Source organism: Mus caroli, unplaced genomic scaffold (genome assembly GCF_978045245.1).
Source record: "Mus caroli unplaced genomic scaffold, Mus_caroli_1 scaffold_6, whole genome shotgun sequence".
Taxonomy (NCBI): domain Eukaryota; kingdom Metazoa; phylum Chordata; class Mammalia; order Rodentia; family Muridae; genus Mus; species Mus caroli.
The window spans coordinates 18,218,174-18,242,661 of record NW_028227261.1 but is presented as its reverse complement, the minus strand read 5'-3'; positions in this window follow the sequence as shown (position 1 = coordinate 18,242,661).

Here is a 24,488-nt window from a genome sequence, read left to right as displayed (position 1 = left end):
TAATGTCTTGGGGATTTTCTCAGCCTGTGCAGGGTACCATGGTCCTTCCTACTCCTGGGTCTTTGGACAGGAATTCTTGACATCTTGAGGCCCTTCCTCCAAAACCCAGAGTCAAGGGAAGCCAGATTTTAGTAAAAAGGAAGCAGAGAATTGACCCTGGGCACAGTTTGGGCAGGGATCTAGGCAGGCAAGGTTACCTGGCCTAGAAGAACAAGTTTTAGCTCTTCTTCCCTCCAGGAAGCTGAGCCCTGTGCACCACAGGGCCTTTGCTCATGCTGTCTGCTGCCTGAACATCCCTGCCCTGCTCCTTGGGTTGTCTGAGCTCCTTCAGGCCATGTGGGGCTCAGAGCATGAGTCATCCTGTCCAAGGGGCCTCTCCAGAGTTCAGGCACCCCATACTGTTCTCTGTCCTGCCTAAAGTCCCATCACGCTCCAGAGTCACCACACTGCCTGTAGACAGCAATCCTGTCTCTCCTCCCATGCCAGGGGCATGGCTACACCAGTCACCATCCTTCTAGCTGGGGGCACCCACCCCTCTTTTGTTCAGTATTTTTTTAATAGCTAACATTTATTCGATGTGCGCATGTGCACGCTCAAGTGTGCCACGGCATAGGTGTGGAGATCATAGAACAACTGTGTGAGTTGGTTCTCCCCTTCCACCATGTAGGTCCTAGACTCAGGTCATCAGACTTAGCATTTTGTACAGACCCACCTTTCCAGGGCTAGGGATGGGTTCTGAGGCCAAGGTCCTGCCTCTGGCTTCAGGGTGGGCGGAGGTCTTGAACGCCCCTGGAGGTCCTGCCTGCTGGGCATTGCCTCTGCGTGCCTTCCTGTGACCCCACGCTGAGACTCTGCTTGGAACTTAGGGACCAAGCTGTTCCCACTTCGTGGCGTCACCTGTGGGGCCAGGCCAGGAGCTCCATTCAGAGCTCAATGTGGGGCTGACTCACAGCTGAGCTTCTCCCAGCTCCAGTGCAGTTGCCGTGGCCGCAGGAATCTGGCTTCCCTGGGGCTCCCACGGGGCCATGCTGATGGCTTGGTCCCTGTACACGTGCGGACCTAATGAATATCCCAACCCAGCCTGCCACCCCGCCTAAGATGAGGCATTGGCAGGTGAACGAATTCCCGGCTGGGGGAGCCGCCCTCACCCACAGGCGGTCCTGGCACTGGTGTCTGCTGACTGAGGGATTTGGCTGTCATTGCTGCTGGCTTCCACCTGTGGGACTCAGATGGGCTGAGGCCACCATTCTAAGAGGGGTGTTGGTTACCGAATCCATAAGGGACAATGAGGCCACAAAGGGCTAAGGCCAGAAGACACACAAGGCATGCTGGTTACAATGGAAAGGAGAGGACACGGGGGAGGGGGGGCAGGCAAGATGCGGGCTCCAGGGGGCCAGAGTATGGGTCTCAAACTACCTTCATTGTAATGTCAACCCTTGAATCTGGACTCTAGGGCAGAGGTTGACTGCCAGCTTCAGTGATGTGTGATCCAGAGCCAAACACCCAGAGATCCCTAGGTGGTGCTCAGGGGTGACAGGACCCCCCTGAGCCAAGCATCCGCAAAGAAAGAGGCAGATTGGAGGGAGCTGGGGGCAGTTGCCTGGTCTCTGACCCTACCATGGATGCTGTGGACTTGGGTCAAGGCTGAGTCTACAAAGCAGCAACTGTAAAGGGAGTTTCTGAGCCTCATCCGGGACAGTTTCACGGGGCTGCAGCCAACACTCAGTTTTGCCCAGGGTAGGCAAACTGTACAGGGTCGTGGGCAAAGAGAGCCATGGACCTGGGGTTAGGTCAGTCGGTCGGTTGGTGAAATGCTTGTCTGGTTTTCAGAAAGCCTTGGATTTGAACCCTAGCACCACATAACACCAGGCATGGTGGTACACAGGTTTCATTTCAACATTCCAAGGGTGGTAGGAGGTGGATCGGAAGTTGAAAGTCATCTTCAGGCCTGGCTTTGTCCCCCCTCCCCCCAGCACCCACATGGTGGCTCACAGCCATACATAACTCCAGATTCAGGGGATCTGATGCCCTCTTCTGACCTCTGTGGGCCTCGGCATGCCCACAGATATTCACATACATACATGCAAGCAAAATACTCATACCTGTAATTAAATAAATCTAAAAAAATGTTTTAAATTAAAAAAGAAAAAGTCATCCTTGGTCTTATAGCAAATTCAAGATGACCCTGGACTGCATGAGACCACGCTTCAAAGTTAAGTAAATAAATAAATATGCAAATAAGATAAAGCCAATATGCTTTAGAGCAAGTGCTTCTGTCTCAAATTTACCTATGGAGGCCTGAGGGCCCTGCAGGAGGCAGCAGGAGCCAAGGGCTCCTGACAGGTCCTTCCCATGCTCAGATGGACCTGTATAAGCCAAGCTCCCTCCAGTCCCTACATGTTCCAGCCAGGAAATCCCTCCAAAGCCTGGCAGACTCAGCTCTTGGGGATCTCAGTGAAGAAGGAGCCTGGTAATGGGGGTCTAGTCACAGCTTGTATCTGTCTTGGCCAGGCCAAGTCAGAGGCGGTGTCCATAGTACGTAAGTATCACAGAATGAACAGAACCATCAAAGAATGGGGTGACCAGGTAGAGGGGAGGCCCGGCAGGGAGTACCAGGGCCTGAGAAGAGGAGAGAGTGAAAGACGGGTGGAGATGAAGAGGAAGGAGACAGAAAGGAAACGTTGAACACAGTAAGCAACGATGTTGGAGATCAAAACAGAAACCAGCCAGGCATGGTGGCACATTACTTTATTCCCAGCACTTGGGAGGCAGAGGCAGGCAGATCTCTGTGAGTTTAAGGCCAGCCTGGTCTACAGGGTAATTTCCAGGACAGCCAGGGCTACACAGAGAAACCCTGTCTCACAACAACAAACAAACAAACAACAACAAAAGCCAGATAGTTCCATGAGAAGGAACTTAAATGGTGTGTGTGTGTGTGTGTGTGTGTGTGTGTGTGTGTGTGTGTGTGTGTGTAATGAGTCCTCTCTGTGGGCTTGGGATTTGGGGAGCCTGTGTTAGCTCCTGGTATTCAGGATCAGAGAGGGGTGGGTGAATTCCCAGGTGCTCACATGCCTTCTATAAAGTAGGACCATATTTACAGACGACTCCTCCTGCTTCTGTTTCTCTCCCAGCTCCCTCCTTCTCTCTCTTCTCCCTACCCCAGGACTGTGACTGTGCTATGTAGCCTGGGCTGGCCTGGAACTCACAATCATCCTGCCCCAGCCTCCCAAGTTCTGGGGTGGCCTCCTCATAGACTTTGACATCTCCAAGGTGTTTATAACACCTAATGCAAGTGCTGTGCAAATAGTTCACACTGCCTCGCTCCAGAACTGACAGGAAAAGCCTGTGCGTGTTCAGTATGAATGGAGTTTGGCTTTTTCCCCCCCTAAATACTTTCCATCTGAGGTTGGTTGACGATGAGAACATGGAAATTCAGAGGCAGGTGTGGTGTGGGGTGTATGTATGTGTGTGTGTATATGTGTATGTGTGTGTGTATGTGTGTATATGTGTGTGTGCTGTGTATGTATATTGTGTGTGCTGTGTATGTATATGTGTGTGTGCTGTGTATGTATGTGTATGTGTGATATGCATCTATGTGTATATGTGTGTGTGATGTGTATGTATGTGTGTGTGTTTATGTGTGTATGTGTGTGATATGTGTGTGTGTATGCATGTGGGTGGGTTGGATGTGGTATGTGGGGCTGTGTTAAACTGAGAAACCCAATCTTGAAACAACAACGACCACCCAAAACAAAAACAAAAGGCCAGCTAAACTTGTGACAATGATTGTAACCTGTTAAATGCAGTAAGCCTCAGCTCCCTGCTGTTATCACTGAGCCAGAGGTGGGAAGTTTGATGAGGGTGGGGATTTTTCTATTACACTATGTATGAGGGTGTCCCTGTGCTGAAACGGACAAGTGAAGGTCGAGGACAACTTGCAGGAGTCACTTCTTGCCTTCCAACATGTAAGTCCTAGGGCTCGAACTCAGGTTGCCAGGCTTGGCAGCAAGCTCTTTACCTTACTAAACCCTCTCACTGGCCCAAGGCGTATTTCCTCACTCTTGAGAAAGAGGAACTTGAAGCCAGAGATGTAGCTCGGTAGATGAGAGCTTGCTATGTGAGAGACACCAGCCCAGTCCCTCGGGTTGCTAAAACAAACAAAAACTCACGAAGCCACCACCTAAACAACCAAAGCTGATGTCATCGGTAGGAGACCAAACCCAAGTGTTACTTGGGATGGCCCTGCCATATGACATCGCCTGAATCTAATACAGTTGGCTCATGGCAAAATGCTGTGGATTGCCATCCTCCGAGCCAATCAGAGTCACAGGGACGACCCTCGGGAGCAGGCAGGATATCCACCCTGGTCACAGTCCTACATCTTCAAACAGTGTCATGGCACTCACCATCTGAGCTACATATTCAGCTCCTGCCCTTCTGTGAGTGTGTGTGGTATGTTACATGCATGTGTGCACCTCTGTGTATGTGTATGTGTATATTATATGTATAATGTATGCACCTGCGCAGAGGCCAGATGGAAGTCCTCCGTCGTTTGGCTGCCTTCTCTCCTTGAAACAGTATCTCTCACTGAACCTGCAGCTCGCCAGTTTTTGGCTAGGCTGACCATGCAGCGAGACCCCAGAATCTGCCCATCTCAGCCCCACACAATGCTGAGGTTACACGTGCCACATCCAAGTTTTTACATGGATGCCAGGGTCCCCGTATTTGTGCAGTAAGGGATCTTTCCCACCCAGCCACTTCTTAACCTTTTGTTTTAAGACTGGATTCCCAAGGGGGCAGTGGTAGCGCATCCTTTTAATCCCAGCACTCAGGAAGCAGAGGCAGGCAGATTTCTGAGTGTGAGGCCAGCCTGGTCTACAGAGCAGTTTCAGGGCAGCCAGGGCTATACAGAGAAGCCCTGTTTCTTAAAACAAACAAACAAAACCAAGACGGAGCCTCACATAGTCAAGGCTAAGTCTTGGACAGCTGTATGTCACTGTGCCCCAGATGGTGGAGGACTGATGGGGGCAGGGCACTCCCTCTATGCAATTTTCCAGAGTCATTAACGTGCTGAGGCAGGATGGTTCAGTGATACAGTTGTTTGGAGTTGCCCACACTCTTGTATGGAGCCCAATAAACCCCACGATTTGGGCAAGTACCGGTATGTTCATGTCTCCAGGAAACATAAGAAACAGCACAGGCTGGACGGAGAAGTACCAAGGAGCCAGACCAGACCCAAGCACACTGGCGACGACATGCCACCGAGGACACTGAACTAGGTCCTTCGGAACAGAGGGATAATTGCATAAGATCTGGCCAGTGGTGGTGGGCAGTGTTAAGGCGTTCAGGTGAATTCCTGGCTGGGTGGCTTGACTGTGTTTGGCTAGCAAAGCATTCTTGTTTATAGAAAACGAACCCGGAATATTTAGAGATGCTTTTGCGCTGGGTTGGTTAACTTTTCAAAGATTTTGAAAAAAAAAAAAAAAGTTCATTTGGTATACGTAAGTTCTCTTTAGGTTTGCAATTGCTTCTGAAGGTGAAAATAGCATAAAACCTTAAGAATTGCTACATTTTCACAACTGCCTGTAACTCTAGCTCCCGGGGGATCAGACGCCCCCTCTTCTGGCCTCCAAAGGCACTGTACACACATGGCACATACACAGACACACATACAGATACCCCCCCACACAAACACACACAAATAAGTTTTCATTTAAAGTAAGAAATAATAATAATAATAAAAACATAAACAGGCTGGAGAGATGGGCCAGTGATTAAGAGTAATCGTTAACCTTGCAGAGGACCTGGTTTTGATTCTTAGCACTCATGTGGCAACTCACAACTGTCTGTAATGTCAGTTACAGAGGATCTGACGCCCTCTTCTGGCCACTGTGGGCTCTGCAAATATATGGTGCACAGATATGCTAGGGAATGGCTCAGTCGGTCAAGTGCTTAGAACCTCAGTGCTGAGCAGGCAGAGACAGGCAGATCACGGAGCTCATGGGCCAGACAGTCTACCCTACTTGTTGAGTTCCAAACCAGTGGAGACTCTAGCTCAAAAGACAAAGTGATCGGTGTCTGAGGAATGACACTCAAGGTTGACTTCTGACCTCCACACAGAGGTGCACGCGCGCGCACACACACACACACACACACACACACACACACACATGTATGAATCCGACCATAGACCATGAGCAAAGAGTATTTAGAAATGAAGCCAGGTGTGGTAGTATGACCCTGTAATCTCTAGCACTCCAGAGAGAGGCAGAGGGAGGAAGGATGCTGAGTTCAAAGCCAGTCTTGAGACTGTCTCAGAAAAGATGGAGGTCCAAAACCAAAAGTGAGTATAGCTTCTAGCAAGTCCATATGCAGCACACACCCGTTGACATGGTTGTGGTGGCACTACAGAGCTCACTGCATCGGCTGGATCTTATCTTCCCTTCTTGCCTTTTTTTTTTTAACACTCCTCCAGAAACCTCCTCCAGGAAGTCCTCCATGAGACGATCATGAGAATTGGTGACTTCCTGATCCTGGCCTCCAGCTTTGCGTATAGCTCAGGAAATAAAGGAAAAGGTTGAACTGACAACATCCTGTCTCTACCTCCACCCTAACCTCTCAGCATCCTCTGGCAGGGTGCACACCTCCTTCCTTGGAACAGGTGCCTTCTTAGAAATCACCGCCCAAGGTCAAGTCAGTTCCCATCATCCCTGCCCCAGAATCTCAGCGAGCGGACGGATCAGGTCCATCGGGTCGTTCTCTGCATTGGCTGGGCGGTTCTCAACCTGGCACAGCGAAAGGGACCTTTCTTATCTTCCACAGTTCCAGAGAATGTGATTTCAAAAGCACAGGGGCATTGTCAGGTGTAGGCTGGACCGCCTCAGACCAAGCACATGTGTGTACTCAGTCACTCACACGATTAGTCACCAGCCACAAGCTGCAGCCTCTGAGGTGGGGGTGGCAGGGTGAGCACATATAGACTATGTTCCATGTCAGCAAAGAGAGCCACCACCACAGCTCATAGGGGTGCAAGGAGAAGGAGCAGTAGATATACCCGTGTCCCCATTCTACGGGTGAGCAAACAGAGGTGCACCCCGCCTCAGCCCCTCACCCACGGCACTCCGTCGTATTTTGAAGATATATTTTTTGTCTATGAATGTATGCACATATATGAATGTGCATAGTGTTTATGCCTGCTGTCCACAGAGGTTCCAAGAGGGGCACTGGGTACTCCAGAACTAGATGGCTGTGAGCTGCCACTCTGTCATAGCGACAGGTGCAGGTGCTCTTTCCCACTGAGCCAGCTCTCCAGCCCTAACTCAGCCCCTCCCCCTTAAAGGTCTGTGCTGTTGACTGTCCGCATATCTACTTCTAGGGACTGCCGGGGCCCATCCCCCACCCCCTTATTTACTGTGTGGGTAGGTAGGTATGCAGATGCCACAGCACACACGTGGGGGTCATAGGACATCTTTGAGGACTAAGTTCTCTCCTCCCACCCTGTGCATTGTGGGATCAAACTCAGGTTGTCAGACTTGCCAGTGATGGCCTTTATCTGCTGAGCCATCTGTGGACCCAGTGTCTTGACTTGTCCTTCCTTCCTTCCTTCCTTCCTTCCTTCCTTCCTTCCTTCCTTCCTTCCTCTTCTTTTCCTTTTCCTTCTCTCCCCTTCCCTTTCCCCTTCCTCTGCCTCCTCTCCCTCTTCCTCCTCCTTCCTCCTCCTCCTCCTCCTCCTTAAAAAGATAGGGTCTCTCTATGTAGCCCTAGCTGTCCTGGAACTCTCTAAGTAGATCAGGCTAGCCTTGAACTCACAGAGATCTGTCTGTCTCTGCCTCCTAAGGTGAGCAGAACCATGCCTAGCCATCAGACCCAACATCTTGTTGTTGCTTTTGTTGTTGAAACATGATCATATCTAAAGTCAAATTTAATCTACAGCTAAGCATGACTGAATTTCTAATCCTCCTGCCTCCACTTTCTGTACCACCAGCCTGGTTTTTTCAGTGCTGAGGCTCAAACCCCGGGCTGTCCTGCATACTAGACAAGCACTCTACCCACTGAGCTACACTGCCAGCCTTTCCCCATTTTTTTGAGACAAATTTTCGCTCTTCCAAGTGTGCGCCACAGCACTCGGCTGCTGGTTTCGAGTCTCCGAGACTTTTGTTCAGTCCCTTGAGATAAGGACAGACTTGAGCTCTCTCTCTTCCTGCCTTAGGTGTCTGAATACAGACTTACAGATGCGCATTCCCTTGCCCAGCCACAGTAGATGCTTCAAGATTACAGAAGTCAAGCCTGATGAGGCAGCCGTCATCCTGGCACTCGGTAGTTGGAGCAGGAGGATCAGAAGTTCAAAGCCATCTGCTTTATAGAGTTCCAGGCCTGCCCGGACTACACGAGACCCTGTCTCAAAAACAAACAAGAGCTGGGGAGAGGGCCCAGGGGTAAGAGTGTGTTTTGGTGTGTGAGGATCTGAGGTTGGATTCCCCAGCACCCACATTAAAGACCGGGCATGGCTGTATGTGTACTTGTAACTCCGGTCCTCTGTGGAATAGAGACAGAAGAATTGCTGGGGTATGCTGGCCACCAGCCTAGCTCTAGGGCCACTGAGATGCCCTGTCTTAAAGGAATATGGCAGGATGAGAATTTTAAATAGGACACCCTATATTCTGTATTCTCTTCTGAATATGTACACCTGAGCACACATGTGCACGCATGCACATATACATACTGCAAACCCCACTATCTCTCACATCCTGTACAAAGCTGTCCAAGCAGGTAACTGCAGCTAGGTCCCTGCCCAGGCTCTGAGGAAGCCTTGAGGTAAACTCCCCTGGCTTTCTGGTAACTCCCCCAGAGATGGAACACTTGACCTTGGGCCCACTGCTCCTGAGGGACCCGCTTCCTAGACGACCGTCCCTGTCTCCTGTCACTCTTGTCTGGGTCATCTTGAAACCCTCTCAGAAGGAGTAGGACCTGCCTTGAGGGGCTCTGCATGGCTTTGGATGGGGCTAGAGTTTATATACTCCAGTCTTCACTTGGCCTCCAAAATCACCCTGCAAACTGGTCAAGAGTGCTGGCTTTTGGACTCAGTGACCCAGAGGTAGACCAGCAGGCCTTGGGCAGGGGCTTTCCAGGTGATGGCTTTGGGGCCACCCATCCTGCTCCCCTAATCCTACCCTGGCTCCCTGCCACCACCCTGGGCCTGGTACTGTGGGCAGAGGTTTGTGGCAACTACTGCGGGCCAGGTGGCCTCACTCCTCAGGTATGCAATTAGCAGCCCCAGAACAATGCCTGGGTTTTAATGGCTGCCCTTTGAGCCCAGTAATTTGTTGCCTCTTTCACTGGAACAACAGTGGGCCTTGGCAGCAGGGGGAGGTGCTCTTTCCTCCCCTCTGGCCTGCCAAGCACCTGCTGGCAGTTGAGGAGCCATGGGAGAACAGGGGATGCCCCCATGGTGTCTGGGGCGGGGGTGGGGAGAGTGGTTGCCAGTGGGAGTCCCTAAAGGGGCTGGAATGTGGCTAGGTGTGGGGTTGGGGGGGGCGCAGATATAGTGGTATTTGGGGTAAATGCCATCCCTACGTATGTAGGATTCCATCTACTGGAGACCAGTAAGTAGACAGACCATTGTCCTTGGTGACAATGGAGTGGTGAACAAGAAGAGCCCCATCTCAGTCAGGGGGAATGCTGGTCAGAGCTGGATCCCTGCAGAGTGGATGGAGGTGGGCCAGGAGGCAGAGAGAGAGAGAGAGAGAGAGAGAGAGAGAGAGAGAGAGTTAGTTCTGTGGTGGGGGTGGAGTCAGCGAGTGCAGGAAGCCCTTTCCCGCTGCAGGGTGAATATATCCCATATGAAGAGCCATGTGTAGTGGGCTAGAGTTTTCCAGAGGAGGCTGCAGTCCTGTCTGCCTTCTTCTTTGTTCTTCTTGTAATACAGCCTCCATGTCCCTCCTAGCCACATCCCCTGCATTCAAACCTGACCATAGCCTTATATACTTATATGCAATTTTGTGTGGGATACCCTATGGCCTTCAAGCTCAGATCATACAATTCTTCTCTGTCTGTCTGTCTGTCTCTCTCACTTATTTTTGCATTGCTGGGAATCAAGCCCGGGGTCTCTCTCACACATGTTTTCAACCACCGAGCCATGTCCCAGCTCTTGTGTTTGAGGAGGGTATGTGTGCATGTGTCTATGTGCACACATATGCAGGTCAGAGGACATGGGATGTCCTACTCTGTCACTCTTCGCCATATTCTCTTGGGTCAGAGTTTCTCACAGAACTGAGAGCTTACTGTGTCAGCTAACTGGCTGCCCAGGAAGCCCTGCAATTCTCCTGCCTCCGCCCACCACAGGTCTGGATCACATGTGTGCTTTTTAGTTAGGTGCTAGGGATCCAAACCCAAATCTCCTTAGCCCATAAAGGCCTCCCCATCTTGCTGGGACTGTCCTTCTTGGAACTTGACTGTGATGCTGTGAGGAAGCCCAGAGTCCTTCACAGAGGCTGTGGGGGCGCGGGGAGGGAGAGACAGAGACAGAAAGAGAGAGGGAGAGAGATGTTACATTCCAAGACCTACCGACCCATGCGAGTTAAGACCCTACATGACTCCAGCTCCCAGCCTTTGAGTCACCCTAGGTCTCAAGTTTTCCTGGCAGAGTTCCTGATGTGCCCTGATCCCCCAAAGCCCAGGCTAAGTCCCACGAAGTGACTATTTTCTGTCATTGAGTTCTGGGTGGTTTGTTAGCTAGCTGCAGAGACTAGGCTGCTGGGTTGAGGCTTCAGCAATGACATCACAGTGTGAGGCGTCAGACAACCAGGAAATCCCAGGAGTGGGCAGCGGGGGTAGCAGGTGGGGGTATGTGGTGGTCGATGGCCAGCTTGACGGGATCCAACATCACCTGTGAGACAAGCCTCTGGATTCGTCTATGAGAGACTTTATAGATTGGGTTAACTGAGGTAGGAAAACTGATCCCGAATGTGGGCGGCACCATCCTATAGGCTGGGGTCCTGGACTGATTCAAAAGGAAAGTGAGCTGAGGACCAGCCTCCGTGTCTCTCTCTCTCTCTGCTTCCTGGCCGTGGCTCATGCTTCTGCCATCGTGCCTTTCCCCGCCATGATAGACTGTGCGCCCTCAAACCGTGAGCCCATATAAGCCTTCCTCCTCAAGTTGCTTCTGTCAGGCATCTCGTTACAACAATGAGAAAAGTAACTGATGTGGAGGGTAAGTACCGACAGCTGGCATCAGACGGACAGACAGAATGTGAAACCTGGCGTGACGGAACTCCAAGTCCTTTGTGCACCCAGCATCCAGCCTTGCAGGACTCTGTCACGTTGTCCTTGAGGAGGATTCGACCTCTGACAGGACCTTCCTGGGGACAGAACACTCAGGACGTGCCACTACAGTGTCCTGGCCTCTGTCCTCCCACAGACCAGAGTTCAGATCTACCTTCCAGAATCATCCGTGATGGAGGGGTTCTCTGAATTCTTGCCAAGGTATCTCTCTGTCTTAGCTCTTCAAGGAAAGATGGTGGTGACCATTCTAGGGGTTCAACCAACAGGATGAAGGATGTTGGCATGTTCTGTATGTCACTGATTGTAGCTGCAGGTCAGCCTGGACAGCAGGGTGGCTTTGGGCTTGGCTTGAATCTCCCAGAGCTTCGATATCATCTCAGTGTCAAAGTCTCAGTGAGTGGAGTCTTTGCCATGGATCAGGCATCAGTAAACACTAGTTAGGCCATGCCTTGTCCCATGAAACCACCTCTCCTGGATATGGTAACTGTCCAGGGCTAGGGATACAGTTTCTTTCACAGTGCATAGCAAACAAAGCCAACTGTTCTTGGTTCCTTGTTACTTTGAAACAGCTCAGCCTTGTTCTAAACTGTTCCAGGAGACCAGGTACCTAAGAGGTGGTAGTGGGAGGGGACTGTTCTCTGCATTAAAGGCAGCTCTGCTAGTGGGTGTCACTGTCTCGCCCACAGTGGGGATGGCTCTGACTCTTCCCTTATCCCCACTGTTGTCTGGTCCGGTGGGAGGTCACAGTCACCAGCTTAGGGGGTTTAAGGGGTCACAGGTCCCTCTCCTTCACAGAACCCTCTGTTGCCACCTGGGTATGGGTTCCCTGAGTGCTACCTGTTGACTGTTGACTTCCTGTTGACTTCCTGTTAGCTCAGCCAACTGAGATTCTGTGCCAGGAATTGTACAGGGTGCTCACATAGAAACAGGTCTGGCAGAAGAGAAGATACTTTTAAGAGACACACATGTCTCTCAGTCAGATTCTCCGACTGTTCAAACCATGGACCCCCCAAGAAATGGTGATTTCCCCGGTAATTTTATGCTGAAGCCAGAGAGGGACCTTGTCTTCTAGAAATAAATTCCACACCTCCCTAACAACTGTTGGACGACCTTACAAGACAAGGATGAGGCCCAGAAAATAATCAGAGAACAAGCAAAAGAACTTTATTCTAAGTACTACTTTTATGAAACTAAATTCAAGGTCCCAGGCTCTAGGGGAGGTGGGGACTTCCCTATGGCTGAACAGCTTCTGTTGTAAGTGGTCAGAGCCCCGCCATCTCAAGGACAACTTCTCCGTCTTGCTGGCAGGGTCAAACAAGTTCATGCTCCCAGGCCTAGGAATGAACACCTGTCCCATTTCTCCAAATAGTTTCTTAACTGTTTGTTATCCAGTAAAGGCTATAGAAATGGCTGTTATCTAAACGAAGATGCTTAAGTTGTAAAAATATATAACCAATTGCCTGTTACGCCCTAATTAACCACATGCAGCCGACTCGCTTCTTTGTCCCCTTATCATTCTGAGCTCCACACCTAATGTCTAGGAGAATGAATTAAGAGCCTTGAAGCCAGATGCCCTAGATACTGCCCAGCCTCAGGTACTCCCTTGCTTAACCTATAATGTCAAAATACAACTGGATAACACTGACTTTAACCCCAGCTAACCCCTTGCTTTGTGTTCATGTCCTTTAAAAATACAGTATAGCTTCTCCACCAGGACACAGTTCAGATCCTGAGCTGGTCACCTCCCTGAGTGCTCAGAAACTAAAGCTGTCATTTTTAAGCTTCATATCTGAAGTGAGTTTCCTGGGCTTCCACCCTAAACCCAACATGGTAAGCTGGTGGGCAGGACCACACCTTGCCTGGCACTGATAGATGTGTCTTTGACCTTGTATTTAAACTGATCTTACCGCAGGACCACAAAGAAAGATGGATTTGAGGAGTCCACTGGATCTCTTTGTTCCTCTTTCCAGTGTACTCACATTGACTACATTGTTTTTGGAGGTGGGGTTTCAAGACAGGGTTTCTCTGTGTAGCCCCGACTGTCCTGGAACTCATTCTGTAGAGCAGGCTGTCCTTGAACTCAGAGATCCACCTCTTTATTGCTGGGATTAAAGGTGTGTGCCACCACCACTCGGCTAATTTGGCTCTTTTTATTGGAGCCTTATTGAGGGTTGACACTAGACCTGACTTGGAGCACACAGGCAGTAACCTTCCAAGTTGGATAACAACATCTTCTTCTGGGTTATTCACCCTGCTAGACAGGGAAGGGATACTAGATCTTCTGGGGTCTTGTTGAATAGCCATTTCTTCCTAATTGAAACATTCTAGAGGGAACTAGGAGGCTCTTAAGACTCAGGAAATAAAGGAAACTCACAAGGCCCAGGAGGCTCCTGAAACTTATACAATTTACCGAGCTGGTCCCAGCATGATGCTAAACAGTAATGGTTGGCAGGATCAGAGATCTTCTAGAGTTGAACTGCCTTCGAGGAGCATGGGGTAGCAAGGATGCAGCCTTCCTGAGCTGGGATGGGCTTTTCAGTGGCAGCTGGCTTGGAGTCACCTATGTTCCTGTAAGTAACCCAGTAAACTCACTGGGTCACTAAGGGGCACCTGAGTGGATCCATTTCTGAGTGGAGGTCTGTTCTTGGCGCCCCATCTGGTATAAAATAGGCATTTATCCATGTCTCCTCAGGGAAAGGAAGTCACCACAGATCCATACACAGGAGGCACAGGATGAAGCTCCATACGCAGCTTCTCCACTGTGCTCTCATTTTCTCACTGATGTTTCAGGTAAAATTGCTCTTTTCTCTTGTATGCTTAGCACCAAGACAGCCTGATCACCCAGGCTACATAGTTGGGAGGTAGTCTGTTGACAGGGAACCAGGGTCTGGTGCAGGGACGTATCCATACCCCCCATCCTGAGCACCAAGCCCCTTCCTAATGTCGTCCATCCCCACTATAAGTCTCAAGTTCAGCCAGCCCATACATGCACCCTGCTTGCCACAGGGATTGGTTCAGAGGTCCATGTGTGACCTCAGTAGGACCAATCCAATTGGGACTCAGGAATGGTCTGGGTATACTGATGCTGTAGCCCAGAGCAGCCTTGGGGTTGGTCATTTTTGCAGCAGACTGGAGGGTGAGAAGAAATGCAGACTCGTGGCTTTTAGAACAGCTGACTCCAGCTGTACCTGAAGCTGGTATGCTCTTGGATCTTCAACTAAAACCAAAACTCCTGTTGGGTCAGTGGAGTCAAATCATCATTAATGTGTGCATTTGTGTGTGGAGGTTCATGCCAGGTGTCGTGTCTTGGGCACCATCCATTTTGTTTATGGAGACAGTCTCTCACTGATACCCTGGTTTGCTAATTCAGCTGTGCTGACTGGTCATGGAGCCCTTAGGATCTGTCTGTCTCCACCTCCCCTGCGATGGGATTACAAGCGTGTACCACCACACCCAGCTTGTCCGTGGGTGCTGGGAATTGGACTCAGGGCTTTGTGTTTGCAGAACAAACACTTTATTGACTGAGCCATCTCCCTAGTCTCCTTGAGGCAGATCTTTAGCTCACTGTGGGGAGAGCATCCTCTAACTAGCATGGATTTCGGCTCTCGGCTGTAGCCATGGCCACACCCACTCTCAGAGTCCTTTGACCTGTGAGGTTGCTTTGTCTTCTACCTTTAAAGATGCCAGCATTAGGACTCAGACAGGGTGCCCACACCTCACTCCTAACCTGGTCCTCGGAACTGAAGGCATGGCCTTTCCTACCTAGGCCATCCTCTTAGCCACCCACTGTCCCAGAGAGTCATCAGCCTGAGGCTTGATCATACACCTGCACGGTCCTCCATGCCAAGCTCTGAGGAAGATGCACGGTGAATTCCCTTTTCAGACTCTGCTGGAGGTGGCACAGAGAAACTGCTTCCTGGGATTTGTGACCCGAGAGTGCCCTAGGCTTTGAGAGGTCAGCCAGGGACTCTTCCCACACCCTCTCACCCAGGTGAGAGGCAGCAGCAGCACCAGATGACTGCATCTGTGTGCCAGCTCTGGCCAAGAACTTTGGCAAAGTCCTTACCCCAGTTCTTATAGACACCCCAGGGCCTGGGTTTGAATCCCAGGTCTCCCACACGCTTGCTATGTGACTCGAGCAAGTTAACTCGACCCTTCGTGCCTCAGCCCTCCAGAGGTCCTGTAAGCTGGGATGTTGAACAATAGACTCTGGAATGAGGAGTCAGGCCATTTGTCTGGGTCAGAGTAAGTGTTGTCTACAAACTATTATTCTAAGCTTACAGAAGAAAAATCCAAGGTTTGAACCTGGCCTTGGGAGCCAATCCTAAGATGCAGGGGACCTCTCAGATATTGCTTGCATCTGCATTGCTCACTAGGGTGACTGACAGCTGTCCAGTCACCAAGTCATCACAGTCCTGGCATACACTCGTGACACACATGTAGTTATTGAGAGACTTTATGTCAGCTGCAGGCAGAATTGATGTACACACACACACACACACACACACACACACACACTCATACACACTCACTCATACACACTCACACACACATAAATACATGTGCATGTACCCTGTAAGTATACATACACAAGGACACATACCCTGTTATACACATGCACACACACACACACACACACGTAGAGGCCAGAGAAATATCTTGTCTGTTGTTCCTCAGCCATTGTCTTCCCTGCTTTGGAGGCAAGGCTTCTAACTGGCCTGGGACACTCCATTGGACAAGACTGGCTGACCGTGAGCCCCAGGGGTCTCTACCTCTGCCTCTGTGGGGCTGTGAGTACACACAGCCTGGCTTACGTGGGCTCTGAGATAGAACTCTGGTTCTTCTGTTTGTTCTGCAAGTGCTCTCCTGACTAAGCCATCTCCGCACCCACTGGGTTTTAATATAATTGAAATGATTGTTTACTGTGTGTGTGTGTCTGCCTGCAGAGGGTAGCAGATCACCTGGACCTGGAGTTACAGGCAGTAGTAAGTCTCTCATGACATGTGTGCTAGGAATTGAACCTGGATCCTCTGGAATAGCAGTATGTGCTCTTAACCATTGAGCCATCTCTTCAACCCTATTTTTTTTTTTTTTGAGAGTCTTTAGCCCAGGCTCACCTTCAACTCATAGTGATTCTCTTGCTCCAGCCTCCTGAGTGCTGGGATCACAGACAGTTCTATTTTTGCTTTTTTCTTTCTTTTTCTTTTTCTTTTTTCTCTTTCTTTTTCTTTTCTCTTCTTTCTTTCCTTCCTTCCTTCCTTCCTTCCTTCTTTCCTTCCTTCCTTCCTTCCTTCCTTCCTTCCTTCCTTCCTTCCTTTCCTTTCCTTTCCTTTCCTTTCTTTTCTTTGTGGCTCAGGGACCCAGGCCCTTCTCTATCCTGACCCTGCTGGATGGAGGTGGGATGCATGAGTGATTGCCACAGGGAGGCCTTGTGAATCCTCTATGAGTTCCTCCAGTAAGTGGCTGTGGCTATGAGGGGCAAGCAGGAACCTGACAGGATGACAGGATGAGATCCTCGGGGACCCCGGGACACTAGGACTCTGTTCGTCCTCTTGCCAGTCCTACCTAAGTCCCTCCCTAACACCCCCACTCACCACCCACCCACCTCTCTGCCCAGAGACTTCCGGAGAGGCCATATGCCTGACTCCTTAGTCATCTTGAGGGATGCATATGCCAAGCATCTGTAGCCAGGTGGTGGTGCATGCCTTTAATCCCAGCACTCGGGAGGCAGAGGCAGGCGGATTTCTGAGTTTGAGGTCAGCCTGGTCTACAAAGTGAGTTCCAGGACAGCCAGGGCTATACAGAAAAACCCTGTCTCGAAAAAAAAAAAAAAAAAAAAAAGAATTCTTTCAGATTTATCTTATTCTATGCATATGGAGTTTGTTTGTTTGTTTGTTTTGCCTGCGTGTATGTGCATCACATGTGTGCAATACCCATGGAGGCCAGAAGAAGGCGTCAGATCCTCTTGAGTTGCTATTACAGACATTTGTGAGTCGGCCATGCAGGCGCTGGGAACCAAACCCAGGTCCTCTGGAAGAGCAGCCAGTTCTCTTAACCACTGAGCCATCCTCCAGCCCCTGGATCACAAGCACTTTTGTGCCTATGATGTTAACTGATGGGTTACCAAGGGCAGCTGTGGCCCATCTCAGGGAGCTGGGGCTTCTATCTTCCCAGCCTCAGGGAACTGTCTAGAGTATGCATTTCCGGCATTTCCAGGGTAGACAGAGGAGACATTGCTGCTGAGCATCCAAGGGAGACCTGGCTCTGATGTCATCCTGGGTCCCCACCTTTTGTTGGTCCCTGGGAACCCCCTGGGGAACCGTGAGAACCGGAGGTCAGAGGGCAGTCCCGTGATGCCTCAGCAAACCCCGCTTTGATCACACTGGGTCGTTGGTCTCAGCAGAGGTGAGCTACCCAATGGGCCAGCTTGCTTCTCTTTGTCCTGGATCTCTGGGATGGTTGACCACTGCACTGCAGTACCATTGTACATAGTAACTGAAAGATTGAACGGGGGCAGGGCCTGGGGGACGATCTCAGAGCAACAATCCCAACTCAGTATTCTGGGGGGGGGGCAGGTCTCCCCTCGCTCCTCCCTTCTCTTAGTCCCTATGTCCCTGTGCAGTGCACACACTTGTGAGGTTCACTGACCTGGGAAGACTCGAGACCTTGTAGAGAAGAACTGCTGTGTAGTGTGCTTCTTAGCTGGAACAATGAGGGCCCCAAGGACGAGGTGGCAAGGTGGCCAGGTAGCCTCCATTTATCTCAGATGACTCTCTCTCTTCTTCCACTGCAGAAAAACCACACATAGAAAGAGCCAGGAGAGAATAAAACCACGAGAATCTTGAGAACCAGGATGGAGGCTAACCTGTGGCTGCTTCACATCCCCGACTGTGAGGCAAGCCTGAGTCCTCTGATGGTTCCTAGGCAGCCTGACTGTCTCCTCAGGCTCTTACTCCCCCGTTTCCCCTTTTGAGATCCTCAGGCACTCCATCTCTCGTCGTCACTTCCTGACTGGTCTGAGCTGCTCCGTGGGATGGGGAGGGGAGTGGATGGTACCGTGGAGCCCATGTCAGGAGTATGCCCAAAACAGCCACGCAGACTACCAATGAGCTTCCCTGACTGTTGCCAAGAGGGGTGTGTGTGTGTGTGTGTGTGTGTGTGTGTGTGTGTGTGTGCACGCCAAGAGGCAGAGGCCCAGGGCTGAAGAAGAGAGAGAATCACTTGCCCACCATCTAGCCTGACCTGCTTGTTAGATTCATGGGGCCAGCCATGCCACCTCCAGCCATGCCAGGACCTCCTCACTGATTTTTTAATGTCCCATCTCCAAAGAGTGCCCCTTCCCAGAAAGATTCTGCACATACCTCATTTCTGGGCCAGGCCCTAAACAAGGTACAGAGGCCAAATATTCAACCCAAAGACCCCAGCTCTAGTGAAACACCAGGCAGGCAGGCAGGCAGGAAGACCCAGGTGAGGTAGCCAGCACACCTCAAAGATAGATAGCTCCCATAGGCATGCTCCGGGGCACTGGGGGAAGGTGGGGGGGTGATCAGCTGAGTGGAGGGGGTTAAGAAAGGGAAGGCCGTACAGTGGTCACGACATTGTTCCTAGGAGGTACAGCTGGCCCTACCTTCCTCAGGTCCATCAAAAACATCCAGTCTCTTTATTGACAAAAAAAGTTCCATTTTCTTTTCTTATTTCTGCGTATTGAGGGAGAAGATTGATGCTACTGAGATCAGAATATGGAAATCAGGTGGGTCTCAAGGACTGAACTCAGGTCATCTGGCTCGGTGGCTCAGCCATCCTGCTTGTCCCCAGATCATTTTCTGTGGGCTTCCTAGCTTTGCTCGTGAACACTGTATCATGTCATCACTGGCGCTGGCCGGAAAAGTGGAAGCTAAGGTCAAGTTGAGGGATTACCTGCAGGCCTCAATTATCCTGGCTTTTGTTTTTATCTGCTGATCTGGCCTTGGTTTTGTTACCCGGGAGTTACTGTATTATCCAAACACAACTGTTGGCAGGAGGGCTCCCTGAGAAACAGGCCCCCTTTCTGCCTCCACCCCTGTCTCTCCCAGTCCAGCATTTCTTCCCAACCACCAGGTTACCAGAGAATAACCTCATCCCCTTCCTGAGCTGCAGCAACAAGACCCTCCCAGAAGACTCCACCTAGGTGGCCTGCCAGCCTCCCAGAGGGGTTGTTGGCTGACTTTTTAGAAGAATCAATAAATAGAAACTGCCAAGTTCCCGCAGGGAACCAAAGTCTATTCGGTGGGGGAAGGTAACTTCAGGAAAGCATCGACACAAGCCATACATAACCGGACCTGGACCAAGCAGAAGCAAAGCGCCTAGGAGGTGACTATGACTCAAGGCTCCTGGGGACCCCCAACCCTTGCTTCACACTCCCATGTTGAACCTGGGGCTGGGCTAAAGCTAGGGGTATTTGGGTTTGGTGAGGTCCTTGCCCAAGAGCCCTGATATGAGAGCCACGGTGGGATATTTTATCCCAAGCAGATCCTTGAGGCCAGACAGCAAGACATCAGACCAGAGCCCCAGGGTCACAGTCTGGGGTCATAGCCTGGGGTCACACCCTGGGGTCACAGCCTGAAGTCACAGCCTGGCTAGACTAACTTCTAATGAATGCTCAACTTAGCCCCCAAGTTGGGCCTTAGTGATTGGGGAAGCACAGGACCTGAGGCAGGGGCCTGCCTGGGAGCTCTTACCACTCAAACCCTCAGCAGTGGGTCCTGTGCAAGATGAACACGAGGATCCCTCACCGAGGAGCCCCTGAGGGTGGAAAGCTGGCAAACAGACACTAAACCAAACCTGACCCTTCTGAGCCCGCCTGGTTGGTGGTCACACACCCGTCAGCTCGCTTGGTAGCGGCCAGAGGTGACAGTGTGTGTGTGTGCCTGAACAAAGCACCATCGTTGGGTGACTTAAATTGGAGACTTCTGCACTCCTCCTTGGGTAGACCAGGGCTAAGATCCACACTTTGGTAGGTTGGTATCATCAAAAGCCCCAAGGGACATGGCTATGGCCTTTCTCTTGGCTTCTGGCTGCCAAGAGCACTCTCCTGCCTTGACTACCACACAGGCATCCTGTGGCCTTTGCTCTGAACATGCTGTGTCCAGACTTCCTCTTTTTAGCCGAATCCCTGTTGTCTTGGGTTGGGATTATACCCAAGATCTCTCTCTCTCTCTCTCTAAGAGGAGGTCTCATGTAGCCCAGGCTGGAACTTAAAGTCACTCCATCGCCATGGGTAACCTTGAACTCTTGGTCCTCCTGCATCCTCCTCCTTAGTGCCGGGATGGCAGCGGCACTAACACACAGTTACTCCATGCTGAGAGATCCAACCCAGGGCTTTAGGTCTGCCAGGCAAGCACTCTGTCAACCAAGTCACATCCCACATCCATGGCCTCCTATAGCCTGATTCTTTATAGAGGGCTCTCTCCATCCCTACCTCAGGACACTCTGGGGGTGATCTGGACAGTAGGACCCCATAGTCGGACATTTCTCAGAAACACACTCCTCCCATAAGCCCTGTGGCTGGATGGGTCCCTTTTGGTTTTGGCTTAGCACAGAGGATGTTAAGAGACACCAGCTTTGCATCACTTGCCTCTCTCCCTGGCAAGTAGACCTGCTGCTGAGACCTCCCGTATCCTGGGAACCCTTTTGCCAGTATCAGGGTGAACCCTCAGGACCCGACAGCTGGCAGACCCATCCTACACTGCTTTAAGGGCTGGGGGTACCCAAGGTGGCTTTGAGAGAGGGACTCTGCCAGATGCCACACGGAGTGGTGAGCACCCAGTGACCACAGCAGTAACTCAGCTCCCTCTGTCTATTCGCCCTCAGTGGGGGCCCCCATGGGGCAGTCATGGCCTGAGAGTGACAGCCGACAGGGTCTCTTTCTCCATAAGGATGACACTGAGGACCTGTGACGTCTCTCTGCTTGGTGGCATTGACGCTCACTCATGGTGGGATTGAGAAGGGCTGGGTCACTGGCAGCCACTTTGTAGTTCTCCCGTGGCTTGGGACAGTTGACGTTCTGTGACCGGCTGATAAACAAGAGTTCATCGGGCAGGGCTGGGGAAAACCCGCGTGCCAGCTTCACCCGGGTCCAGGATCTTGGTAACATAGCACAGCCCAGATCCTCCTGGGAGACACGGAGGCCTCATGAATGCTCTCCCTGATACCCATAAAGGGATAGGTATGCTTGAGGCCTGAACAGGTGGGGTCCCCGGCACGGTACTGTGGGGAGAGGTAGGCTGGGTCTTGGCATTCCACCCAGCACACACCTGGGGCTCCTGTTTTGGCTCTGCCTGGGATGGTGTCATCGTCATTTTTTCCGAATGAGCACTAACTACCTCCGAGAAGCAGGGCCAGCTCCAGGCTCTGGCCTTCTCCCTCGCGTGGCTTGCCTTTTTTTTTTTTTTTTTCTTCTCTTAATGAGTGATGAGCCAGGTAAGAGGACGGTGGTGCCCTTAGAAGGTCAAGGCGTTGCCCGAGCCCTGACTCAACAACTCGGTCCCCAAGCAGGCACCTTGCTTGTTAACAGCGTCCCAGGTGCCACCCCTTCTGGCAGGGTGGACCCCTGCCCCCCACCCTTCGTGTTTGGGAGGCTGACTCAGCAGTGAGGTCACCCTTGGCTTGGGGCTCAGACAAGCACCTTCTTGCCTGGCCTGTTGGGTTCCCACTGGCACCCAGCTCCACCCGGGCTGGCACCGTGCACATGTGGTCAGTGAGCAGAGGCAGGTACCTGCCCGTCTGCTGGCCTGGTTTCCTTTCCATGTGTTCTTAACCCATCCCTGGAGTCCAGAGACGGATATTTGGCCAGCCTGTGTGTGGGCACACCTTGCTCAGAGCACACCTTGCTCAGAGAAGGAAATCCTACATTCCCGGGGGGTCGGGGGTCTGGAAGATTCTCAGAAGGGGGATGCTTGGATGAGCTTTGAATGGCACACTGGATTCCACTAAGGATGGAGAAGAGGTCTGTCAGTCACAGGGAACAGAGACCCAGAGACACGTCTAGGGAGCAACAGTGAGAGACTGAGGCAGAACGGACAGTAGGGCTAGGCGGTAGAAGGCTCTGCAGCCCATCCCAGACCTCAGAGCAGGACGCCGGAGCCCTAGGAGAGCTTGGATAAGAGTGGTGTGGATGGGCTTCAATTTTAGGATCTCACTGCTGACCACAGGGTTGGGAGGTTGGACAGAGGAGTGAAAGCACATAGTAGGGATCCATGACCGTCCCCCAGGGCAGGAGGGGAAAGTTCTGGACAGTGGCAGGGCAGACCAGAGTGCCACCCCTTAGATGCTACAATCCAACGTGTGGCCAAACAGCACAGAGGAGCACAGAGACCTTGTGCTTCAGCTTCTGCCGTGTGAGGCCGTTTCTGATCCAGGACTTGAAAAGCCTTTTCCACAGCACCTTAGCTCTGGATGTTCTCTAGAGCATCATGGGAGTGGACCTGGTGTCAGGTCCAGGGCACCCCGCTTCCACGGTGAGCCTTGGCAGGTTCCCAGACTCTCTGTGCCACCAGCTCTTTCTTGTTATGTCAGGAGAGACTTAATGAGGTTGGGGCAGCCTGCACTCAGGGACCCAGTGCTGTGTTACGGTAGTGACCAAAAGCCCTTGCTTTTCTTGCCTGCTAGTCACCTGGCTGCTGGAGGATGGGTAACCTTGGTTACAGGGCTCTACTCTCAGCGACATTCAGGTATTTGGCTCACAGTGGCTTCTCCATGTGGACCAGCTCCGTGTGACAGGTCACTGAGTTCTGATCTCATTGGCACTTTATGCCTTTGGTTAGATCATTCCTGAGGGGTTGGGGTCAAGGCAGGTTGTGGTCTCTGCTCATCAGTACTGACAGCGCCCCACGAGGCTAAAACTCCTCCTCCACAAGAAGTGAGTCCCTGGGCACACTATGAGAGCTATTAGGGTGGCCACTAATGTCACCCCTGTCTGTAGACCGGTGTCCCAGATCTATTTCCAAGGGCTTGGATCTAGGGCCCATGTGTGAATGAATGGAGACACTGGGGAGCATGGAGCCTGGATTGTCAAGGTGCTCCTGGAGAGGATCTTGAGAAAACCTCACTGGTATAGACTGTGGGCATCCTGCAGGATGCTCACTTTCTTCTGAGACACCGTGCGGCAGGGAGCCAGGGAGCAGGAAGGCTCCTCTCTGTCTCTGTTAGCCTGTAGGACTCCTGGACCACAGGGAACATGAACTGAGAATGACTTTAGCCTCTTTCTTTTGCCTTCTCACGGCCTCTCTTCTCTTCTCCCTTCCTTCTTTCTTGAGGCAAGGTCTCCTGTAGCCCTGACCTCAAACTCGTACGGAGGCTGGCCTTGAACTTGTGCTCACCTTCCCAGTACACAGCATCTAATATATGTGGTGCTGAGTTGGAACCCAGGGCTCTGTGTGTGCTGGGCAAATACTCTACCAACTGAGCTACAGCCCAGCCTCTTTATTCTTCCTCCCCTCCCCTCCCTCCCCATCTCCTCCCCTCCTCTCTCCTCTCTTTCCTTCCTTTTTCTCCCTCATGCTGTACTAAACTTATACCAGACACAGCTACCACTGAGCCACACAGTCCCAGCCTGAATCTTCCATTTTTAGGGGGGTCACAAAACCAAATGAATGAGCAAACAAACAAATTGACACACTAACTAACAAGAGAATAAGTTCTGCAGCCATGTGACCCACAAGCCCCTGGAACCTTTACAAAGCCTGGTCTGGAAAAGAAACCCACAGCATCAGCAGGCATCAGTGCATCGCCGTGATCGAGATCAAAACAGCAAAGAGTGTGCCCTTCGGAAGGTAACACATTTCCTTCCCCTTAGCAAACAGGGATCCAGGAATCTTTTTCTCTCCAGGTCTGTCTCACACATAGAAACTGGGGGCCTGGCTCAGTGGATAGAGTGTTTGCCTGGAATGTACAAGAGCCTGGCCTTGATCCCCAGCATGGTAAAAATAAGACAAAATAAAATAAAAAAATAAAATAATTTAAAAAGCTAACAACATGAAAGCAAACAAACAAACACCTCCCCCACCTATGAGTTGAGTACTGTGCAAGACTCTCTCCTTTCTTCCCTCCCTCCATCCCTCCCTCCCTCCTTCCCTCCCCTGACATCAGGGAAATGGGAGGATGAATGAGGGACCCAGTACCAAGTGCAGGCCAAGATGCTGCGTTCAACCTGGTCATGAAAAACCCTAGAG